The following is a 16,735-nucleotide window of genomic DNA, read 5'->3' as shown; positions in this document are numbered from 1 at the left end:
GACTGCTCGTGATACATCTATGGATGCATGACAAGGTGAGGTTAGCCTTCCTGACCGCATCCCCACATTGGTGACCCATGTTCATCTTGGAATCAAAAATGACACCAAGATCCTTTTCTGCCTCTGTACCAATGAGAAGGGAGTTCCCCAGCCTGTAGGTATGCTGCTGGTTCTTCCTCCCCAGGTGCATCACCTTGCACTTGTCTGTATTGAAACACATCCTATTCTTATCTGCCCACCTCTGTAACCTGTCCAGTTCTAGTTTTAGCCAGATCTAGTTCAAAGTGCCCCAATGCCATTTTTCAGCATAGAGGATGTGACACTCAGGCACTTTAATTAAAGTACTCACTAATTAAAGGGCCCCCCCCATGCCTCCCAGAGCACATGTAAAAATGCCCTGTGTTGCCATAAAGAGACAACTTCCAGTACTTGGAGCACTGTAGAGACACAGCTGGACACCCAGGGCAAACAAGAAATGATATGGTTACCACCATGATCATGAACACAAAGGCTCGCTCCCCTTCTTCCCCAACTCTTTGATAGGGGTGGTTGCTCCTATCTCCCCCCCACTAGTTACAATGCAGAGTTCTTAAGCCAGCTTGTTTAAATCTAGCACTGCAGCCTGCAATGCAGACATGCACTTAGACACCTACTGAAGAGCATTACTTGATCAGGGTCTAATTCTGCACAAAAAAAGAGTAAATTGAGGGGGTAGCCCTGACCCCATTGAAGTCAAAAGAAGTTTTGCCATTGATTTCAATGGGGTTTCATCTTACCATAAGTGAGTTAGTGAAAAGGATAGAATAATTCTCTGGCCTGCTTTAAAATTGTACATTTTAGAACTTAACATATTGCTGTAACCTTTATCTTCTCTCACCCAAAACCTTCCCCCCATGCTGTGTTGTTGCTCCCATTTGTCAATCTATATCTAAAACTATGTTGCAAGCTTTGGGAAATACATTTTTCTTCATTTACTGTAAGATGTCTGGCACGTTTTTAGGTGCCAAATAAATAAGCTTAAAGCAATATGCTATCATTTGACAGACAGTTATGACTGAATATTACCTGTATATTTCATCTAAATATAAAATGTTAAGAGTATTAATCCAATTAACTGTAGCTACACTCAAATAGTTATCTGCAGTTTCTTCCAAAATGCGTTTAACTGGCTTTATTTCTTAATATGTAAATGCCTGTATAAACATTATATTCCAGGTTAGTCCTATATACATACCTAAAATCAGATTAATTCTAAAAGTAATTCAGAGAACAAGACAATTTCATTTGATGGTAATATATCAACTGTATCAAAATTAATAGGGAGATTATTAATGTATTTTATAAACAGATGTGTACACCAAAGTTAGCTGCTGATAAACTAGAAATTATTAAATTTCTAAAATTAAAATGCCAAAGCTTGATCGGTTGGATAATGAGAAACTGATTGCCTCAATTACTGGAAAGGAAATGAGTGCAGCAATATAGAAACACATAACTTGGCTGAAAGGTAGAAAATAGAATATTTTATTGTTTTTCAGGAAAAAATTAGTAGGTTCTTAGATGAGAAATATATAATGGAGTAATGTCAGACTCAGTGAGATGCATACTCGTAATTGTGTTCCCTATGAATAGTAAGTGGAAAACTCATTCTAAGAGAAATATTAGGCCTATCCAACTAATTAATTGTTTCAAAAATCCTGTCAGGTAGTTTAGAACAGGTCACAATTAAACTAATTCATAAAGATCAGAATGATTTCCTGCATGACCAATTTATTGATGGTAATATGTATAAAATATTTAATTTAATACAGCAAGTAAATAAATTAAACACCCAAACTATGACAGTCCCTGTTGATGCACAGAAAGCCCTTAACAATCTGGGTACATGAATTCCCAAATGAATTTAATTCCCAAATATTACTTCTAATATGATTTTTACACTATATTACTCTGTTACTGTATCCACTCCATCCAGAACTACATTTCTTTGCTACACGGTAGAACTCCCTAAATTCATACAATGCCATATTTAGTATGTAGTAACTGACAATGAAATACGTATTCCATTGCCTTATTCGAAGTGCAGTTTAGTCATTGTACATTAAGTTAATGATACTCATGTTCATGAGGGTGCATCTATACATACTATGTCCTCTTCTGGTGATCCTCCAAATGCCATTCTACACTGCTTTGCATCCCAAAAGAACCAACCAAGTCCATTTACTTTTTGTTGGTTGATTTGCCCCCAATATTAAATTTCAGGGTTGCTCCCTCCCCAAAACAAAATATCCAAAAAAAAATTGTTTGCAAAACAAAGCATTTCTGTGGATACAAAAAAAACCCAAAACAAAACCCCTCAATTCTAGGTACTTGTAATAAAAGCAGAGAAAATGAAGGGCTTCCAGAGAAGAAAACAGTGCTGGCCACTAACACCTCATTGCCCTTCACCCAGTAGTTAAAGCCCTCTTCCAGTATGTTGAAAACCAGGAAGAATGAGCCCCTCTGGAGCATAGCCTAATTTCCAGCTGGAAATTAGGCTATGCTCCAGAGGGGCTCAGCCTTTCTTGTTGGCTCTGTTCCACTAAATATAAAATAGATAAATATGTATTGAACAGTGTTCAAATTATGGGGAAGCTCAGGGGGGCTGAGCCCCCCATAAGAAATGAGACCCTCCCCCTGTAAGATTTGATCCCCTGGTTCCTAGTTCTTCTCTCCTGGTTTGTAGTTTCAGTTCTTGACTTGCTTCTGACGTGGATGTTCACCTCAGAAAAAGGATAGAAATGGGTGAACATCCTCTCAGCCAGAGGAGGGAACTGCCAAACTTTGGAAGCTTGCTTTAATCCGTACCCAAAAATGGCTGATGAAATCTCCTTCTCCTCTGGCAACTTTGAAACAGTTAATTTTAAGAATGTAAAAAATGAACTGTCTTCACAATGTTCAAAATGCAGTCACTTGCATTTTAGCCAAAATTATATGGAAAATCAGGTCAAACTCATAAATAGTTTCTGCAATCCAAAATGTTTTTTTTTCATTGTTGGGGGGGAGGGGGGACTTGCTTAGCTCCAGAAATTAATTAACAATGTTATATGCAACACAGCAATTATGCCATATTTTAGCAGCCAAACACGCAGTCACTTTTCAATTACTTCTACTTCTGTGGTAGTCAAAAACAGAAAATCAATAAAACAAAAAGGAAGGCAAATATAAAGTGGTATCTTTAGGTTTTAGATAAAGAGCAGGAGAACTGTAGTCAAACAAGCTTCATTGGTATGAAACTGAGTGTGGGACAGAGAAAGCACAATGGTGTTATAATACAATGTAATGGTCAGAAAAACTTGTCTTACACCTTCAAAAGAAGTCCACATACATGTAAGCCCCACGAAAGTATCAGTAGCCTGTACACTAACAAGCATCTATTCAGAATGTCCCCTTTCCATACCCTGCTGCCTTTTTGCCCCAAATCCTTTATTTTAGAAGTTAAAGAAAATTATTTGTAATGACAACATAGCACATGAACAAGCAGCCAAAATACAAGTCAACATTCTGTAAATTAAAGTCAAATTCAATTTGCAGCACAAATCCACTCTTCCCCAACTTGCTTAGCTGTCCTCTGCTCTCTCTTGTACAGCTGTGTTTTTCTGCAGATACAGCTAATTTTTAGATCACAAATATTCTTCAGTGTTATCATTAAACACACAACTAAGATGTTCATGTGATTCAATTTCTACGATCTCAACTTATCAACTTTGTAAAAGAAGACGTGAGAGTTTTTTCATCTTAAAAAGGATCAGTGTCTTTGAACAATCAAAAGCAACTGCAATCCATTTTTCAAAGATTTAAGTCCTATGGAGTGACGAAAAACCATAGCAAATAGTTGCAACTCAAATGGTAATTTAGAATTCAACAGAATTGAAATGGCATTTAGACAAATGGATATTATTATTTGTATGTTATAGTATCATTGCAAATAGTATTAAAAAAATACATACAGTATCCAATATTTAGATAATTTGGGGATTTAAACTTCATTGCTGAACAACAAGAAAAATTTCTACACCTCCCTGCCTTTCTGCCATCCAACCCCAACGGGGAAGGAACCCTGCCTAATCTACACATCAAAGAGCAATTCACAAAGACACTCTCATGGACCCAGAGCAACAGACTTCCACCTTCAGCTTCTTCTGTCCAAAAATGAAGTTTATTTTCTACCTATGGAGTCTTTTTACCACCTTTGATTTTCCCCGAGCCTGAGGAAAGGCCCATGTGCCCAAAAGCTTGCAGAAAAAGATTTTTTTTTTTGCAATTTCTTAGTTGGTCTAATAAAGGTATCATCTTTGAACCAATAGTTCTAGAGTTTTGCATTTCTTCTCAGTATCCAATAAATCTTAAATTTATATAATCTTAAATTGTTCATTTAAACTCATTAGGGGATAATATTACATAGTCCAATATATTTATCTATTGACTGACATCAAAGCATACAGTTAACTTACATCCCCATCTCTTCTTGAGGCAGAAGGCAGGGCAGGGTGTGGCAGCTTAGAGACTAACTGGTTCAGAGGGGCATAAGTTTTAGCAGGCAACAACCTACTTCATCAAATGCTATAAATGTACTTGAAGAAATCAGGGGATATAAACAGAAGGAAAATACAAAGGATAAGGGGAGGTGGGACTGCTTAGAGAGGTGGAGGTGGATAAACAGCAGTTAACCCACTGAGGGACACTGAGGTTATAAAAGCTACTCCAGGTAATAAGATAAGAATCCAACATTTCTGCTGAGACCATACTTTACACCAAGGATAGGCAACTTCTGGCATGGGTGCCAGAGTATGACACACAAAGGCATTTTGCTTGGCATGTGCTCCTCAGGACAGATGGCGTGGAAGGGGCCAGGGCTGCCCTGCCACAACAAGGATTGGGCCCCTCACAGCTCTCCTGCCATCCACCCTGGCACACCAACATCTTAGAAGCAGAGGCTGTGGGTGTTTTTGGCCCTCTGCCCAAACACATTGCCGACCCTTGCTTTACACGTCCAGTCTGTGGATGATTTCTTGTTCTCCAGTTTCACATTCAAGTCAGTGTTTAAAGTTTTGCTGCTTAAGAACTACCTGAAGTCCAGCATTTAACTGAAGTCAGTGGTGGATCTCCAAGAATGTTAACGTGTTCTGACGTGGGCTCTTGTGCATTTCTGGAGTTGATGTCAGATTAGTGTTCGTTCATTCTGTCACATAGGGATCACCCCATCTGTCTAATGTAGACAGCTTACAATACGATGAAAGGAGGATGAGAATGTAAATAGTGAAAGAGGTATAGGCAATCATTGAAGGACTCAAAGCAAGTGGGGACTGACTTGTGCATCTCAAAATATCTACAAGTTTAATAGGTCTCAATTCATGATGATTGGCTTCTCAGCCTACAATGATCAATACAACAGGCTCCCTTTCCATAATATTAAAATAAAGAAACTCCCTTGGTCTGACATGTCTCTCATGTTTTCCTGACTTTTCTGAAGTACTTTACTACAGACAGCAATATCTGTCTCTATGCCTGGCAGGTTAGGAATCAAAATTGAAAATAAAAGAAAGCATGCTTCCACAACTGGAAAATGAAGAGCAATATCTTTTTTCCATATCCAAAAATATTGAAGCAGTATTATATACATCAATCAGCAAATGCTCTAAGCACTCTACCTTGTGCTCTAGCTACAGTTAAAGATTTACACTTCATGACATTAAACAACCACATTGATTTTTTTTACTAAAAGTGTTTATATTTAAATGCTTGCAAAACTATTATAAGCCTCTGAATTGGACATCTAAAGCCAAAGAAATCAAATTATTCTGAATAAACCAAAAGAAGTCTGTTGAATAGATTTTGAAGGTGTACTTTAGTGATATTTATTGGTGGAGGTACAGACAGGAATGGTAAGGGCTATTGCAATCGTTCACAGAGTTAATTGATACTAGCTTGGATAGAGAATGTCAATATTTAAGCTATTTTCTAGTTAATTTGTAGATACATTCATCCTTTCACCCTACCCAAGGGTAGCAAATATACATTCTAGCAAATATTGTAAATGATTTGAGATTAAATCTTGGCCATTTTTTTCTATTTTTATACACAATCTGCACAATCTAACTAATATAGTTAGTATTTTTATCTGCACAATCTAACTAATATACAGGAAACAAGTTAGTACAGGTGGCTTTATCTGGTTTTGAGGGTTTTAGATACACAGAGTCAAAAACCAAGAACTAGGAGAATACTGTAAATGTAAAAAGCAGCAGAGCTGAAAGAGCTGAGAGTTTGCTCACAGAGCTGTTTTCCCTAAATAAACCAGCTGCAGGCAGAACTCCTCAGGCTTGACCTGGAGGTAGTTCACTGAGTTGTGCTCCATAAAGCTGCTTTTGAACAAGCAGCAAAAGAGGTTCTCATTTTTTATATCCACTCCTTACTGATGGATGCAGGTAGACATACAAAGAGGTGGGTGCCAGCAACAGGATGCACCAATTTGACCATGATGAAGTGAAGGTAAGGAAGTCTAAGAGGCACAGAGCTCGGTACCACTTGGGTTTTATTTGTTGTTCAACCAGTAGTAACATTCAGTTTGCAACATTTAACTTTACAATACAATATCCTTTATTTGATAGAGCATCTTTTATTAAAAACTGTATCCCTAGATGCCTTGCCAAATAAAGCAATACTCTCTGTTCAACAATAAAGCACAGTAGCAAAGGGTGAGACCAGTTAAGAACTCTAGGCAAGGAGCAAAGTGTTCAGATAAAATTTAAACACACAATTGGTGAGTTCCATCCATCCAATTACATGAAATGGTGGTGTCTTTTTTCAATACATTTGTACCTTTCAGGAAGAGGCTGCAAAATGCCCATTTTAATCAAAAAATATTTCAAATACAATTTGGATATTGTTGTCATTTGATGAGTTTTGTGTTGTAGCACTTGCCATGTAAAATTGCCATAGCTTTCATTTTCACAGATCCTGAAGGTCTTGATGAAATAAAGCAGTTAAGCACATGCTTACCTTCAAGCCAAAGAATCCATTTTCTTATAGTTAAGCATGTGCTTCAGTGCTCTGCTGGATCAGCACCCAAAAGCATCCCATAATACCTTCAGAGCTAAAGTATCCTCATAGGACTTGACACTGTACCACAATCACAGCACAGCTGTTGTGTTACAAGCATAGACAAATCCGGGATTTTTAAAAAGGGGATGCGGGAGCAGTCACCAGTGCTGAAGGGGTGGCTGGACCCTCCACTCCCTGCCTCCCCACACTGGGGCATGCAGACAACCCTGCAGGAACAGCAGATGGAGATTTTTTTAAGTCCCCTAAACAAGTAAGAATCCCACACACAGAGCCCACTTTTGGCACCCCATCCCCTCCCTCCACACTCAGTGGCACATTCCCTCCCCTGTCTTCTCTTTCTTCCCCTTACACCTCTACTCAGAAATGATTAGAGATAATTTATGTTGCGGTAGTGCATGGTATTCCCAGCCTGAGCATGACCTCTCAGTTACATGCTACCAAAATTCAGCCCCAAAAAGAGAACGCTTACATCACCTCTATGCCATGCCCATGACTACAGCCACAAAGCAGGCTCCATGCTATGACGTACCAAACACAAACCAAATCCCTGAGCTCTAAGCTCCCACCTCTAAACCATTTTCTGTCTCTTACATGTTTCGTGTTCTATACTCAGGGCCACTCTAAGGTGGCAATAGCGCCTTGTTTCTGGGATTTGGTATGCACTGAGCAGGACTAAGTGGACGCAGTATGCTTCTTGGCAGTTGTCCTAGGTATGGCCATGAAAAAGATGCTGCCATGCCAAAAGATTACAGCACAGACAAATGAGTACAACAAACAGACCAAGGGAAGGCAACGAAGAGACCCCGTGCCAGTGAAAGTTATGTGTGTGATCATTTGCACTGACTATGCAGCCATGTCAGTGTCTCCTAGGTATGACAGCGGAGGTGAGATTTCTGGAGAGATTTTGGTGGCATATAGTGCAGCCACCAGGCAGGTCTGAAAATTCTTGAACAAGGTCCTTTCCAAACCTAAGAGCCATCCTGGGAGACAACTAGAATGTACTACATCATTTAAATAGAAGGAAAAAATCTTTTTCCCTCAGATTAGGGAACTATTGGCAACAGCAGTATACAAGCATATTTTGGGTTCATGACCTAATAGAGGGTTTGTTAAGGAGAGGAAGGCAAAACAGAGCTTAATAGAGCATAACTCAGTTTTATTTGGAGCATGCAGTCTCCACAGGAGCCCATAAGATGCATTCCTCATTTCAACCCCTCTTATAAGAATACCTTCGACATTTTCCATAGCAGCAACTTAAAAACAAACTAGGTAAATATTGTATGTGATCATGAGACTGCAGTTTCTACCTAATAAAACAGAGTGGAATTAATTACTACAAGGTTGGACACATTAAGTTGTTCATAAAATCATCTTTTTTCCAAGTTTAAATAATACCAACATTGAATCCACTGGAACTATTCATGAGTAAAATTAAGCTCTTGCACAAAAGTTCAAGAATCAAAGCATGAGCATGTAAACTCCTTGGGTATATTCTGGCACCAAGAAAGTCAAGGGGAATTCTGTCACCAGTATAAAGGGAGACAGATTTTAACCCTTTGGTTAGTCTCATGTAAGTTTTTATAACATCAACCACAGTTAAACCAATAAATAATAATGACTGGTAGTGAACAGTAAAAACTGAGGGGCTAGATATATAGTGTGGCACTATGAGGTCTAGAGAGTGAGCTAGGGTAGTAACCTAAGTACAGTAACACTTTCAGCAGCATGAAAGTCGCCAAAATAATACTCTCTCAATGCCCTTTAAGAACGAGTATAAAAGCTGAGGTGGGGGATTTTACTTCAGACTTCAAGTCTGTATTTAGTGGCAAGAAATTGTTGAAAAGCAAAGAATGACAACCCTAAGATACAAATGAAATGAACTGCCAAGTGGATTTTTCACAAGCGTAATAATTATTTCTGAAATCTTGCAGCTTGCTGTTTTCCTAGTAGAAAGCAATTCTCTCCACTATTTGCTTTCATGCCAACTTGTGCTCCATCTCCTTACACATCAGTTGTCATCGCAGTGATAATGTTAATTGTTATAATGAGATATCTAACAATTTAAGGCTTTCTTAAAACCACTACAGTATCTTGTTTATCTAATTAGAATACAATTAAGAGGAGATGCAACCATTTTAAATGTTATGCGGGCAATTTTCACACGTGTACGGAGTCTGTTAGAGATTTCATGCATAGTTAGGTTTAAAGCTTCCCTGATGTTTGCCAGACACAGCTGAAGCAGCAATTTTGTGTTGCAGATATAATTAGATGGCAGATTGCCAGGAGTTTCCTGATTTTCTCTACTACTTGTGACCCAGATGTCAAAGAAAGTTATTGATTTGAGGCAGGGTGGAAACTTAACCTTTCTTAGGAAAAAATGAGTGTAAAATGTTCATTGGATTTTTACTGAAATATCAGAGCATTTGCATTTAATAATTCCTTTAATCCTGATCTAAACCTATTTTTCTCCCACTTCCCACTTTGGTGCTAGTCTTCTCTACGATAACTAACCACAAATATGTTCTAACATGGGAATTACTTGTCATTTCAATCAAGACTAGTGCACAAGTGTCATCAGCACAAAAACTGACATCCTGAATTGGTATTTGTTGACACTATCAGCAACAGAGAAAGTAAAAACTAAAGCAACAGAAAGATTTAACTGCTTTTTTGCCCTATAAGTATAGTTCCTCCAAACTAGAGATGAGGGGCACTGCCAGGACAGAAAGAGAAACTTTGTACTATCACCTCTCAGGTTATGCTTGTTCTGTGGATGACCAGGTCAGTTTGTTAGCTTTGGAGCCTGGTATCTTCTGTTTATGTAAAAGTACCCTAAAATAATTTAAAATGGGGCCAGAGATCACATTCTTTGGTATGTTCTGCAATAAAAAAAAAAACACGTATAGTTGAAATGAAAGCTAATGCTTCCCAAATGTCACCTTTGCTTAAGTTTTAAATCTATACCCTGTGCTACATTAAAGCTTTGGCTCTTTCATATAAGCAGTAGAAGTCCCACTGTCTCTTGTTCATTATATATTCATCAAGAGGTTAAACTAGGTATAGGTCATGTGGCCATCATGCAGTTTTCATATTCCCTTCTAAAGACAATCCTGGTGTTAACATTAGTGATGCTGGCCCTTGCGAGGTAGATCCTGCACTTCTGAAGTCAACAGAGGATCTGCCAATGTAGTCAGTAGTTTCAGGATCAGATCCACCCTTAACCCTTCCCAAGTTGTAACACCAAGCAGATTCTGTTGTGTTTTCTGAACTTAAGACATGAAAACACAGGACTGGAAGGGGCCTCACAGGTCATCAAGTCCAGTCCCCTGAACTCACAATTAACCATTTACCCAAGGACTCTAAAAAGTCATCCACTCCAGACCCTCACACACCATAGCTTCACAGCACAAAGCCAAAAATGGCAAGAACACCTTACAGGTAAAAGCACAGGACGAGAGTGCCATGCCTGACACTGCAACAGCAGAGAGGTAATTGAAGAATATGTGCTCACTGACAAGACACCAACTGCACAGTATCCCGATACTACTGGGCAGTAACATCACGTGGAAAAAACCATGATGCAATGCTACTGTGCAGTAGTATTAGGCTACTGTGCAGTAGCATCAAAAAAGGCATTCAACGGCACTACTGAGAAGTAACTTGGGTACTAAAGTACTAAATAAATGCACAGTAATGACTATGCAGTAGTGTCTTGTGTCAATACAGCAACTGAAACCTAAGAGGGAGTCATGCCCCATGCTTCAGAGGAAAGCAAATACCCCACAGTCCTTGCCAATCTGACTGAGAGGGGGCAGGAATCCTTCCTGACCCCAAATTTGGCCACTGTTTTGACCCAGACTAGAAAAGCAAGACCCACTAGCCAGGATTCTGTGGGGTGTGTAAGTAACAAGCAGGAGTACTAGCACACCACAGTCAAAACTCCCAGCTGGAATGTACTTAATATCCATTATTTCAGAGGATGGGTGGGTGGATGGATAGAATAAAAGATCATGAAACAGACAGAGCATTTGAGGGAAGAGTTGAGGGGAGGGCACAAATCTGTTTCTTTTTATACTTCTCCCAGTAGGTGTCACAGTCAATGATACAACTGAAATATAAACACTTAACAAAGACAACTGCCCACTGTAGACAAAAAAAAACACGTTTCCATCAGTTCAAGTCTCAGCTGCATCTCCATTGCTTCCCAGAGACCAACTTCCTTCCTTTTATTCTCAGCTGTCAGGGTCAGCACTAATGATGGAGTCAAATGAAGTCTTATCCCTCATTTACTTCATATAGTCTAGTGTTGAGTCATAAATCTCTGGCTTGTATAAACGATATCTGGGACTGTCAGACAGTTTCCCAACCAAACACTGGCCAGGCCACGACCAGACAAGATGAGGTGTGTTCAGTCCAGTGTGGCCACACAACCAAGGACTGCACTTTGTCCTTATGCAGCACACATATACACCTGCAATTACCATATCATGACATTATAGACATGTGGGGTGTAGAAATGGCTGAGTGATTAACCTATTTCTCTCCAGCTGGTAGAGCACTCTGCAGAGAAATGAAGAAGTGGAAAGGAGACAGCCCAAGCATTTGCCAGTCAAACATCTTCACTGTAGCCTGGTTGAACCATTTTGCTTTTCATTTTGAAATTTACCTCCATTCTGACCATTAAGTCTTTCCTCAAGCTCAACTTTTCTCCCACCCTTAATTATCCTGTTCCTTCTGTCTTACATCTCCTGCACAAAAGGATACATGCCATTACATGCATAAGCTTGCCATTTCAGCAAATCATTTAAGAAAGGGTTTAAGTCCAGGCCACTCAGAAAGCACTTAAGCACCTACCTGAAGTTAAACACATAGTTAAGTACTCTGCTGAACAGAAGTAGAATGATGAATCAAGGTATCAGCACCTGGATCATTCATGCCTACCTGTAACATTCACATCAGTTGATAGACAGCAGGGAAGTGTTTCAATATATTTCTTCCTTGCAAACACTGCTGCCCTACTAACACAGTCTCTTCATATGCACAGTCCAAACATTCAAATGAATCATCATTATTCCTGCAGTAAGAGAGAGAGAGTGAGAGAGAGGTTATCACTAAGGACTGATAGAAGGGGAGGCATGGAATTGCACACTATGCACTAGTTAGCTGAAACAATCAGAAATGAGGTGTGAACATTAACCTAAACATTTAGACGATGATATACATCTTCAAAATACTTTCAACCCTAATTTGAAAGCACTTTAGAGGCATTAAGCAATCTTAACTGTGCCGCATAGACAAGTGAAGCAGCTTGTCCAAAGCCACAGAAATTAGTATCATTGCCAGGATTAGAACTCACTAGTACCTGGCTGCCAGTCCAGTGTGCAAATAATTATATCCCTCTAAAATCAGTGCTTTTGCTTTTCTTCATAGCTTCCCCCGCTTTGATTTACCACTGGGCATCTCTTTCCATGCAACATATACTTGCAGCTACAGAAAATGATGGGCTACTTATTCTAAGACTATGGTGAACCTTAGTATTACAGCTTTATGAGCAGCAAATCAGTCAAGTATTAGCATATTATCTCTTCCATTGACTTGAGCAATTGGTTTAAGATATTGTATGAGTTGAGATAATGTGCTCTTTTTATTTGGAAAACAAATAATTGATCTTTATTGACTCCACTCCAAAGAAAATGTGTCAAGGAAAAAATGGCTAAGTGTGCTTGTCAATAGAGTAAGGGCTTTCATGTGGAAAGTACTTTATTTAGAACAACAAATAGTGAGCTGAGCTGGAATATGTAAGCAGTTTTTGAATATCATAAAAATAGGGTGTTTGGACTTTAATGTAAACATTGTAAGTAGCATACTTGAAGTGTCTTCATTTCATAGTTCTCTTTAGAAACCATAGGTTTGATGATACTGAAAACTAAGCATTTAAAAAAAAAGATTAAACAAAAGCAAAGCACATACTACCTTACTGCTTGTATTCTTTCTATTTGCCATCTAATTTCTGGTCCAGCTTTTCTCTGTAAATGTGTGCTAAAAGATTATTGTAAAAACTGAAAGCTGAAGTTCTAATAATATAATCTGATTCTAGGAGCTGGAGGTTTAGGGAAGCAAAAACAGTATAAAGGTGAAAATAAAATTGAAACAGTAGGCAACACACCCTTTCTCTCTCAACATACTGCATTTTATATTTACTCATATATAGGCTTCATATAACCATGGAGTTATGATACCATTGCTATTTGTGAGCATTATTTTCCATTATGGAGATGCATGACATCATTTTCACAAAGTGGGCCAGTTCTCAAATGCTCGAACAATTCTGAGTTTTTGTTTCACCTGATTTGTATTTTTAAAACATTTGCAAGTCCCTAACAACTCTGACAACAATTTCCAATACTGCAGACATTCCTGTTTTCAGGTTTCTATTGAACAACGTGCCAGATAAATTAAACCCATGCTTCATTGGTGCTCTTCTGTAATTCAACAGTGCTAAATACTAATCAGAGTCTGCCTCTGCTACTTTCATAAGTGGTTCAATATTTTAACACTGTTTTCTTTCAAACATTTATGTTGTGGCTCATGTAGAAAAAAGCAGTGCACTTCTAACCCAACTTCACTGCAAAGTAAAATGTGGCCCATTGTTAAACATTAATGTATGGGAAAAGCAAAAACAGATTTGATATGCCGGCAGTCTTCGACCTACAATGTTTCAAGTTATGTTTTGCACTTACAACGTTTCTAAATTGACACCCTGTTTCAACTTTCTGACGTCAGTTTCAACTTTACAATGCTTGACCGGATGCAACACTATGCCAGCGTACAAGTTTGCTGCATTGCCCATCTCCCTGGAGAACATCTGTCCAAACTTCCTTGGACCCTTTCTTTAAGAAAGCAGACAAGACTCCAGAAAAACCTGCAGCCAAGACTCCTTAGAAGACTCCAGCTAAGAACCCTTCAAAAAGTCCAACCAACAGCCCTTCAAAAAGTCCAGCAAAGCCACCTCAAAGAAGTCCTTGCAAATTAATATGATTGCTATTTGCAATATAATACATTAATGTAGCTATATTACCCATCTATAATTGACTGAGTACAAAATTCTGGGTTATTTTTGGTGAAAATAGGGTATCAGGCCTTGGTTCAGGAACCAATCCTCCATGTGTTTTCTATGGGAAAATCAGTTCTGAGTTGCAATGTTTTGACTTGACAGGCTTTTTAGGAATTATGTTGCAAGTCCGATGACTGCCTGTATATGATATTCAGTTTAGGTGCAATATCCTCTGATATGTGGAGTATGAATAATGGTCTAGGACAGAGGTATCAAGGAAATAATCCATGGGATTGGTTGAAGGGCTAGGGCCAGTGGAAATGGGGCACATGTACCCCAGTGAACAACATTTGTGTTAACCTCCACACCACTGCTGTATCTGGATCTTCACACAGACAAGATCTGGCCAGTGAGGAGCCCTACAGTCCTGATGCAGTCCACAAGGGTAACTGAGTTTGACAACCCCTGGATTAAGACATGGAGCTGGGTGGTTTCTGAAGAGCACAGAAACATGTTTTTGATTTTCTAGGTTCTTGTAAAATGAAAGCTGACATTCTCCTAGAGGTTTGTAGGCCAGAGGACTGTAAGAAGCCCTAACCAAAAATCATTCCATTTACAATAAAAACTGTGATTAGTTGGCAACACTGAAAAAGTTAAGCATTTCACTACCCACTAGGAGTTGTGGTCATGATAGAACCAAGGGCCACATTCTCAAAGCCTGTGAATCCAAGCCTGTTGACGCAAGTGGGTGCTAAGTAAGTGCCTAAATAGAGCTTAAGTGAGTAAATACCTCTGGGATTTGGGCCTCTGACTTTCACCTTCAACTCTCCCTATTCCATAGTGCTGGTGCCTACATGGCATATGGACTCGTTCGTTGAGAAAGAAGTACAGCCTCAAGGCTGTCCCAGCAGGGAAACAAACAGGAGAGATACAGACTTGAGGGTGGATCCCATTCCAAGGGACGAAGCTTCAGGACAAAGTCTCTATTACTGCTTCCCCTTTGTCTGCAATCTGGAAAACTTCTTGGGTCACTCTCTAGTTTGAGTTATTCTCTCCCTCTCTGGATAAACACTATGCATAAGTTCATGCAGCAGCAAAACCTATTATATTCCTGCCACTAAAACACTAGCATAATATACTTGAATATAATGTTGTCCGTACTGTCTATGAGCTAGAACTCAGGTGCTCTTACAAATGGAAGGCTTGATGATGTAGCACAGAGGTTGCTTCTGGTTTACTGCACTGAGCAGTAGATAAGGAGCTAGAACCTCCTGATCTGCAAAACCAGCTTCTGGGGGCCTGACTGCCTCTCTAGCAGGGGCATGTGGGCAATGGATTGTGGCTCTGCCCTGGCCCTGGCCCTGGCCCTGGCCCTGCACTGTCACCACCCCAAGATCCTGGGGTCTGCCCAGCACTGCCTACCCATTTCTGTCCTAGCTGCAGCCTTATCCCAGCCTCCCAGCCATGCCACCTGCATGTGAGTGTCCTGTCCCCAGTGGTAAGTGTGAGGCAAACGGTCCTGGATGCCTGGGTAGCAGGACTGGGTCCTGCAGTGGCAGCCACAAGAAGCCACTATTGCTGGGGCTGCCAGGAAATTAAGTCTGGCTACAGGCTGGATCCACCATTTTGTCCACCCCTGCTCTAGAGGGTTAGGCAGTCACATAATTGTTCTGTGCTTCATCATCCACATCTGAAGACAACATACTCAAGACCAATACTCCAGAGAGCCGAGAGGAACTGAGCCAAATGATGAACCAGGATATAAATGGCCAGTCCTAGTAAGAGAGAGGTATGAGGGGGAAGAGAGGGACTGCACAGTTCTTCCAAACCTGGCTATCAAGTAGGAGCCAGAAAAAGGACTTAGCTAAAGTTGTTGGCAAAGATTGACACACATCGTTATTGCTACCACCTCCTTTTCTTATGTTTCATGACTCACAACAACAGAGACAGATGCACAAGAAAATTACTAGTTTTTGTTTGCTCCTCCTCCTCTTTGCTCAAATAAAGACAATGTTGCAGGAGCTGAAGGTACAATCTAGATTTAGCTTAACATTAGCAGAACATGGACTGATGGACATGGGAGAGGGCAAACAGCTAGAATCCATAGATCCATCAGTGACAAGACTATGAGTTTAGGAGGGGTCACTGCCCTGAAATGTGCCACAGATGGTAGACATGGGCCCCTGCTGAAATAGAAGATGACCTCTGACCTTAGAGAAATTGAGATGCAATGATCCATGATAATAGTCCCTCTAAGGACAGGTAAGGAAAGAAGGAGACTTTCTATGACACTATTCATACAGCCACTAGGGAAGGGTGACAGAGCAATGTAGATGTCTTGCTACAGGATCCAGATGTCTGAGTTCAAGCCATACTCCAAATGAGTGTGGAAGAAATCCATGTACAGCTAGGTTATCTAGTTATTCAGGTTGGAGAGTCAAAAACAGACCAGATGCTAACCACAGTCTTTCACAACAGAAAAGACTGCCAGTGTTGGAACCACGGAAGATAATAGGAAGGTGGTAGATATAGTGCAACTCTGTGATACACAAATGTTTCACAAATAGGGAAATTACA

General features: G+C 39.7%; 1 long non-coding RNA gene across 1 annotated transcript in view; it reads right to left on the bottom strand.

Moving 5' to 3' along the window:
* LOC109303430 overlaps positions 1-12,202 on the bottom strand; it is a 108,321-nt gene extending 96,119 nt beyond the window's left edge. The window contains exon 1 of the long non-coding RNA XR_002099109.1: positions 12,046-12,202. This is a non-coding gene — a long non-coding RNA (uncharacterized LOC109303430). The remainder of the gene's footprint in view (positions 1-12,045) is intronic.
* Positions 12,203-16,735: the final 4,533 nt, after the last annotated feature.

Source organism: Gavialis gangeticus, unplaced genomic scaffold (genome assembly GCF_001723915.1).
Source record: "Gavialis gangeticus isolate Ggan-Ray unplaced genomic scaffold, GavGan_comp1, whole genome shotgun sequence".
Lineage (NCBI taxonomy): Eukaryota > Metazoa > Chordata > Crocodylia > Gavialidae > Gavialis > Gavialis gangeticus.
Note: the sequence above shows the minus strand (reverse complement) of the source record. Positions and strands in the feature narration are given on the sequence as shown.